Here is a 9,137-nt window from a genome sequence, read left to right on the forward strand (position 1 = left end):
TTTTACCAAGTTCCAAAGCTCGTTTATCTATCTTCTCTTTTACCTTATCTCCAAGCACAAACCATAACAACGAAACTATTCGGAACAAACTTGGACCGTTTTTCGCAGTATAAGATTATATAAATAGAACAAAGGCTACGAATAAGTAACGCGCAAAGTTCGCATTCATTTTCTGCTGGTCTCATTATTGCTACGCTTCGCAAACCCCACGCAAGACCTTCACCCCGAAGCAGTTGGAGGGAAGGGTGATGAAGTATTTCTGTCCAAACTGTTCCCAGGAATTCGATGGCAGCGGTGAACCTGGGCTGCAAGCTGGATTTGAAGGCCATCGCCCAGCGTGCTCGAAACGCGGAGTACAATCCGCGCCGTTTCGCAGGACTCATCATGCGCATCCGGGAGCCCAGGGCCACGGCGTTGGTCTTCCGCACCGGGAAGATGGTTGTCACCGGAGCCAAAGGGTAAGGGAGCCACGAAACCCTATTCTCTGCAGAATCGCCTGACGATACAATTCTGTATGGAACATCCCTGCGAAACAACTGCGCTGTCATCGTCGCTTTTGATCACGCATAATGTCCAGCCAAACTTGTGGTTATTTTCTGCAGTACTACAGAATGTGGGGGTTATGCCTACGGAGCGACGCGAAACAGACCGTCGTCATTCTGATAACTCCTCCTAAATGAAGCTCTTGCGAGGACTGCTTCTACTAAACCTTTCTTTTTTTTTTTCGCGTGTCGGTGTCGCGTCCACATTCGGTTATGTGATAACAGCTTTCTAATTCCACCAGATAAGGACGCCCCCTAGTCCCGGCTCCTGGCACGCAGGCCTAAAGGACGGGGGCCCCTGGACCTCCGCGATCAGAAGATGGCAAATAGGTCTTCGTTCTTCGCGGCTTCTTCCGCCAGGCGGATGTCTTGTTGCAGTGAAGCAGGGACCTCGCTCCGCAGCAGGGCTTCCCAGGCTTCTATACAATTTATATTTGTTTTAGCCTCTGAGGAGCTGGCACATGCCCAGTCTATGTGATCGAGGGTCCCTCTCTCCCAACAGTGCTTGCTTTTATCGCTTTTTAACGCGGTAGCGTCAAAGAGCTCGTGTCGCAGAAAAGCCGGTGTCGTTCGGCGGCGTTGGCCTAGAGCGATAAATCCCGGCATGCACTGCGTAAATAAACATGCACTTCATACATAAAAAGCAACCTCCAAGATGGGCTGGGTGGGAATCGAACCAGGGTCTCCGGAGTGTGAGACAGAGACGCTACCACTCAGCCACGAGTTTTTTTTTCTTTATTGCCTGACTTCAGCACAATACACAAAACCACTTACTGGGCACAACGAGCATTCATTAATACAACAATCATCCAGGTGGGTTGTGGCGTCGTCGTGCTAAAATTCTCTCAGGGTCACTAATGGCTCCAATCTTCCGAGCCACTCGGGAGCTTCAGGAGCAAGTTTCTGAATTTCAATATATCTATTCATGGCTTCCCGAAAATAGATCCGTGCTGGCCGTGCGTCAGGATCGCAATGGTATCCTGCCATTCTCGAGCGCCAAATACAGTGGAGGGCCATTAGCATAATAAGGTCAAACGGCACCCCATCCTCATTCTCTACTGGCAATTGTACCTAATACCATGCGAGTCTAATGGAAATTCCTTTTTAAAGTCCTTTGTAAAATATCCCAAAAGTACACCCCTTCCCAACAATGCAGGAAAACGTGGTCTATAGTTTCTGGCTGTTTAGAAATTAAGCAATGCGAACCCCAAGGTAAAAATAAATTCTTCCTTTCCAAGAACTTCTTTACTGGCAGTGTTTCCGTGTGTAACTTAAAGAAAAACGTTTTTGCATTTGACGGGACCTGCATCGCCTTCACCCGCTTAAGTACGTCGCGTCCTGGTCCTCCACTGTATAAGGCCCTGTACATTGGTATGGGTAGAACTACGTCGCACAAATCCTTGTACAGCTTCTTCCTGCTAACACAAAATAAATATTCATAAGAAAACCTCAGCCACGAGTTCGATGCTTGAAAGCGGTACAAAAGCGCTTCTAGTGAATGCGGTGTTGCCTTAAAAACGTGCCATAGAACCTTATACTGCGGTGTATATCGGTAATTATGACCATGTTACTTACAGAAGTCGCAGTTACACGAGTAGCGAAGTACGTTTCCGCTATATTTCTTCTGCGCTCTGCGCACATGCAGAGCCATCTTGCAGCAAACACAGAAGAACCCCTCCTCGCAATGTGCGGCGCTGCCCCGACACGTGGCGCGCCACTCGCCCCTGACGTTTCGCCGTGCACCCTCACGGGTTGTAGAATTAAGCGTCTTTCTTTTCTTTAGATCACTGTCTTCGCTCACCCGCTTCTCCCCTTCGGGCCGCGCGGGTACCGGTGCGAGGATGCCCCAATACTCTTGCATTTATTAAGCTTTCTCGACGAGGTGCAATAATACTATCGCGTTCCACTCTTGAAGGCGAAGCTTAAGCGTCCTCCAAATTTTCCTGTAAGTATTGCTTCAGCCTGCAACACAGCAGTGTGTACGGCTGCTTGCGGCATCTGTGATTGAGAAAGAGGCGCAGCGCTCATTCATGGCGACGCGCACAGCACGGCACCAACACTGCGGGCACCGTCGTCGGGGCACATGGGACGCGCTCGCCCTTAGATGAGCAGGATGCCTATAGTGTGGCACACAATGGCACCGTTTTAAATGCATTGCGATGGAAATTATCTGCGCGTCAAACTGTCAACTTCAAATGACATGTATTTGGCGACATTTTTTTCTCCTTAACAACGTTAACCCAATGTGGTGCGCTAGAATTCAAATGAGGACCTTAAAGGCCCACTGTCCACCCTCCGGTCGAAAATATTTTCTTCCCCGGTGACTGTGAGACTTCGCCCCTGAAACGCAAGGCCGCAAAATGTTTTTGAAAAGAGTAACTAATAGCGCAGTTACAGCCACCGCAATCACCCGATTCTATCCTGCCTCTCTCCTTCCGTTCCCTCGCCAAGGCTTTTCACTCTCCTGCCCGAGGTCGTCTAGCCTCCACAATACAAATTCCCCTTCCTCCTCCGCATTTGGCGGGAGGTCGCTGGATTCAGTCTGGCCGTGGCGAGGGAAAAGCGCGCTGCGAGCGGTAGACACCCATCCTTCTCCCGTCAGTCAGCGAGACGGACCAATGGACGTCGTTCCCGATACGTACGTCATTATCGGGGCCCGTCGGGCCAGCGCAGGAAGCGGTGAAGCTGGCTTCTCAAAGGAGAGCATGAGGGAGCTTTGAATTGTATTTTCGACGCTTTTCGGCGCGCGTGTCGCTGTAGAATTTTGCACAGACTATCTCCGGTACCTGATCGAAACACTGGGCTCCTTTGTTTAAAAGGGCCTTCCCTGGACAGTGGCCCTTTAAGCGGGCTGTGAAGACGCCACATCTTGTTTCATATTTCCATTTCCTTGGATCATTCGAAAGCAACCCGCAAAGTTTAAATACTTAACGGCTTCATGATAGTCGTTATACTTCTAACGAAGTTAATAATTGAGTGCATATGTGGCTTCCAAAACTATGCATGAGAAATGAAAAAGCTGTCTTCTCCAGTGCTCTGTATTTTCAATAGGCGCTGAACCTTTGTTGCTCTCATTTACTCGTTTTTATTTTTTTATTGCGAAAATTTATTGTTGACACGCTGTTCGCCGTCATGCATTCCAAGTTCGGTCCCGCGCTACATAATATGCTGTGTTAACCATGGCTTGTGTGCTTAGCTATTCATGATTTTATGATTCTTATGCGATACGCTCTGGCTCTCTAGATTGTTCGGGCTGCTCTCAGCCTTGACTATTTCGTATGCTTTCTTTTGCAGCGAGGCATAACTACGGTAGATAGTGACTGTGTTATTATTTTTTTTTTGAAGCCGCATCTGTAGACGGATATTGCTGTCCGAGTTTTCACGTCGACACCTTTATCTGGCTGCATGTGTTATCAGTGTTGGCCAACTGTTTGTTGTGAGGCCTTTCTTCCGCAAGCAGCAGTATGCATGAAGTCCGGATGTAACTTCATGCAGCAAAAATACATGCTCTGTTATGATATTTGATTCTGGTTTCCGAGCGAAGATGTGCCCGGTTCTTCCTTCCCTATTCCGGACTACTTCCATGTGTCCACCTGTGTAAGGGCATGGTGCGCAATCGACACTTATAGTAATACCAGATATGGAGGAGAGACTGAGCAGGTACCCGCATTTCGTCCGTAGCTTGACCTCTGATTATCGCTTTTTGAAACCCTGTAACGCCTTCTAAGTCGTATAATTGACTGAAGTTAAGAGTTGCAGTACGATAAGACAAGGACATGAAAAAGGAGGAGACAGTCGTTAACTCACAAGAAAAGTTTACTGAAGCTGACGTCAACTATATAAAAAAGTCACGCAACACTGACAAACACTCAATCAGCGATCAGCAGCCATAAAAACAAGTTACAAGATTCTCCAACAGTTACTGAAATACTTACCCGATCTAGATAACCCAGCTCACCACATGTTAACGCGATGACGTCTCACTAACGTATTCGTAACCTAGGCGTGATCTAACTTCAATGACTTCCTAGTCGATCTGCACTGGATGAACAGCCAAAATATGCGTAGGTGAAATAAACGGAAAGCAACCAACACATTCCCCACAATACGCGGCCATGTTGGTACCTATACGTGTAATAGACACCTTTCGTGCTCCCGTAACCGTACATATAAACTCCTTAAATACTTCCCTCATAAACCCGACCGAAATATCGTGGTATGCCAATCACATTGTTCTTTTTTGCATTCCAGTATTCCAGTTGTAGTTATTGTAAGGACGTGCGACAAATTGGTAAAGAAATTGAAACCGTTGCCTGGATTTCAGCATCAGGCAGTGGCCGGACGGAGTGATAGACCAGATGGGTTATCATGTGTGCTTAGACTGTCGCATAATTTGAAAAATATAGGCAGAAGGCATGAGACTCTCGGCCCCTAATGAATTCCCAAGAATTTTTAATATATTGCAGAATAAATTGGCTAATTGGTATCGGAAAAACATGCATATTGAGTGAAACATGAACTTTTGTACACATCATGTAAACAAAAATTGTTTCATATCGATACCGTTACTTTGCGATACGGTTTATGTGGGTCATTATGGAAGGTGTTTAAATGTTTGATTATGGGAGCACGAGATGGACGTATATATAGGTAAAGGTACGAACATGCCTTTGCACTGTAATGAATGCGCTGGTTGCTTGCCGTTTTTTTTTTTTTGTCTACGCGCATTTTAGTTGTTCATCAATTGCAGATGAACCGGGAGATAATTAAAACAAGAGATATCTTAGGACTAGGAATCAAATGTGTTAGTGAACCGTTCATCGTGTTAACAGACTGTCAGTTGGTTGATCTAAATCAGTGAATTGTTCTGGGGGTTTAGTCAATCATGCTTTGATTTGTGCTCATCGGTGACTGAGGGGTTTGCGGTGTTAAGTGGCCTATATATATATATATATATATATATATATATATATATATATATATATATATATATATATATATATATATATATATATATATAATTTATTTACTTGTGAGTCAGCGTCTGTCCTGTCTTGTTTCACCTACTTGTTTTGTTGCTACTTTCAAGGTGACGCTATACCTACTCATCAAAATTTATATCCTTCTGTATAATTGAACGCTTATGCCACCCATATTGTCCCTGAATGGCTCTGTACATTTGTCTATGCCAATTTGAGTCCGTATCCTCCATTGAAGTCTTGTTTCGTCTTCAGGGAAGCATCGAGGGCTCCTCAATACAAATTATAAGCAAGTCACGCAGCCTGGTTACATTTGGCAAGGGCGGAACTCGTAGATATCTACAATAACTTCGAAAAATTATCTATAGGGCGCTGAAACGTTTACAGTGTTTCAGATAAATATTTCAGCACTCATTCCACATCGACGGTATTTCTGTTCCATCCTTTAGGCAAGGAAATAAACTTTCTTAAAACTGAGCGTGGTTGCAGTTTTCTCCTCTTTCGATGCTGACTGATTTTCAAGCTAAAGTCTTTTGTGGAAAACGCGTTTTATTTCTTTCGTGGTGGTAAATGTTTACTAATAACCTTTCTTCATTATTTGATTGCATGCACAGCCTGCGGAGGCAGAATGAAATTATATACAAATGCCGGTGACCGTGAGCGAAATGTGTGTGCATGTGTGCGTGCGTGTGTGTGGCAATATGAAACGCTTACCGTGAATTCAAAACAGGTTAGCTGAGACGCCTGCTCAAAACCATATCACGAATCGTCATTGAAATGAGAAGTTGCCAGACTATATGCGCTAGCATCAACTATTCGGGATCCAGCTAGGAGACCTTTATATCAAGACATACAAGCTTCATCAAGTAGGTACATCTGATAATTTGCTCAGTTAAATAGCCGTACGGAACACTTCTATAATAAATACAATGGAATTAAATAAACGAAGCCAATTGTAATCCATATTTCTCGTTGCAGGGCCCTGGAAAGCAAGCGTGCGGCGAGGAGGTTCGCCCGCATCATACAGAAGTGTGGATTCAACGTAAGAGCATTTTCTTTGCGCGAAATATGAAAGAGGTCCCTTAACACTCACTAAACGCTAACATTTAAACAACGTCACAGCGTAAAACAAACACTTGAGGAAAAGGTGCCTGGGCAGCCTCTTGGTGGAAAGAAAATTGTATTTTACCATTCTGTGCTCTAACATCGTCTCTAGCGTGCAGGTCTCGGGTGTACATATCTTGAAACCAATTGTTATTTGGGCACTGCGGCGCCAATAGCGCTACTCTGTGCCAATGTTGCTTGTTATGCCAAGCTGCGCGCATTTCGCTATTTACGCGATAATTGAACCTGGCAAGTACGAAATGCCAAATTTAGCATAGTATTCTGCTCGGTTTGGCAACACTGGGCGCCGGCTACATCTTCTTTAAGGACAATTTGGTTACTCGTGGCTACTTTTAAGGTTACTCGTGGTTACTCGTGGTGTAATATATTCCGCACCAATATAATCTTGGTGATTGTCCTAAACATGTTATCGTCTTTGCTTTTAGCCGCTAATAGATTCGACTAATGTTTTTGTAGCTGTAATTTGTACATTTTTACTCCATGAGCTGGACGAAAAATCTTTCTAACCATTGCACTGTTATATAACTCCGGCCAATGAGATGCAGAAACAGTTTTTTTGCAGTGTTTGTACTAAGATAGTCTCTTCATGTCGAAACCTGTTGACACTGAACTTCAGATAATGTGAACTTGGAGCACAATCTCGGCCGATGAACATGCAAGTCTATGTTGGCGGGACATTACCCCGAATAGGCGGGACATTACCCCGAATCCCGGCCTCGGCGGCAGCTTTTCGCTGGAGGCGACAAGCAACGCGCCCGCGTGCTGTATATACGATGTCAGTGCACGTGCGTTAAAGAACCCCAGGTGGTTGAAATTCCTGGAGTCCTCCACTACGGCGTCTCTCATAGCCTAAGTCGCTTTGGGACGTTACCTCACAAACCAAACGTAACTCCGACATCAGTGTGCTCACTCTGATTATTTTGGAAGGAGGCTAATACTCAGGTACAACACGCGCCACCAGCAATCGCCAAAATAAATCTCACCGAACCTGAATTGCATGTAGCAGTTGCGCCCGTGCTCATTGTCTGCGCCGTGGCAGGTATGACGACGATCGGAAGTTCGCCATTTCCTAAATAGAGCTCAGTCGCAGTTTTGAATTTGCTTTTAATTTACGCTATAGAGAAGCTGCAATTGGGTGCGCACTGAAACGGAAGGTAGCAGTTACTACCATGCTTGTTTTTTTTCCTTATATATGTAATTATTGTTTTATATCGGTTACCAACACCATCATTCTACTTAATGAATTTTTCTCTATACATTACTATCATTATGTTGCTTTTCAGCTTTTAAGCCACCAATCTTCCAATCGTTTCTTGCTAGCTTCTACCGCAGGTTCATTCACCTGGCCACTGGTATCTCTAAACCTCAGGGCCTCATGAAGAGTGACGGCGCCTGCATCGACTTTCGGATAGATGCCATCACATTCGAGTATAAGATGGTTAATTGTTTCCGTGGATTTACCATGTACTGCACGTGTGTCATCTTCATGGTTAAATTTCTTTTAGTAGCTGCGTGTTCTATGGCACCCTGATCTAACTTCACAACGTGCGGCACTCCCTTTTGAGTTGTCGAAGAAAGCCTTTTTTTTTTACCTGCCTTTTCTTCTTTAGGTATAGTTCTACACTCTGTTTCTTTTTCATAGACCTTATCCAATCGCTGCATCCTGTGTTTTCCATCTGTTGCTTAATGCTCTTTATTTTTTCGTCCTTGTGACCACATACTTACTGGTTGGTTTGCTAGTTTTTTGTCCTTCATTGTGAGTCAAAGCTTTTTAGGTACCTATCACTGTCCAATTTCATCAGGCGTTCCTCATATAATATTTTACTCTGAGCTTCCTGTACCAGAAAGATGCCCAGTCCATATCTTCCTGTACCGCCCGCTTTGTGGTTTTGCCGTGGGCACCCAGTGCTAATGGTCCGACGGCTCTCTGATTTATTTCTAGTGTTGACTGTATTGACTGTACCTCTGATTTCAGGCACAAAATCTCAGTTCCGAAAGTAAGCCCGGATACCATAATTTCATTCCAAATATCCCTCAGCACCTGGTACCTGTTGTATCCCCACAGTGCCCTACACTTATCTCGGCATTTCTTCGCCCTTTTGCTCTAAGTCATTGCTCATGCTTTCCAATGAACGCCAATCCTTTGTTTATCCATACCCCGAGATACCCCGAGAGACCGTCGCAAGCCGTTGGAAATCTGCGCTAAAACTTAGGCCTTGAGTATCCCCTACGTCTCCGCAATGCTTAACTAGAATTTGCAAGTCTTCCTGGCTATCTGCTAAGAGCACAATATCGGCTGCATACATTAAAGCAGGGAGGAGCTTCTCTATCACCTTTCCGCCTAAGCTATATGATAGGTTAAAACACAAGTTACTTTCTTATATTCTCCGTTCCATATTTTTCATATAAGGCATGAACAGTAGCAGTGATAGAGGACAACCTTTTCCTTATAATTTGGATACCTTGACAGCTTCCAAACTTCTGATCCCTT

General features: G+C 44.8%; 1 pseudogene; it reads left to right on the top strand.

Moving 5' to 3' along the window:
• The first annotated feature begins 285 nt into the window (after positions 1-285).
• On the top strand, positions 286-8,594 carry LOC146189050 (uncharacterized; annotated as a pseudogene).
• The last annotated feature ends 543 nt before the right edge of the window (positions 8,595-9,137 follow it).

This window comes from Amblyomma maculatum, chromosome 5, assembly GCF_055883805.1.
Source record: "Amblyomma maculatum isolate TAMU_Amacu chromosome 5, ASM5588380v1, whole genome shotgun sequence".
NCBI classification, from domain to species: domain Eukaryota; kingdom Metazoa; phylum Arthropoda; class Arachnida; order Ixodida; family Ixodidae; genus Amblyomma; species Amblyomma maculatum.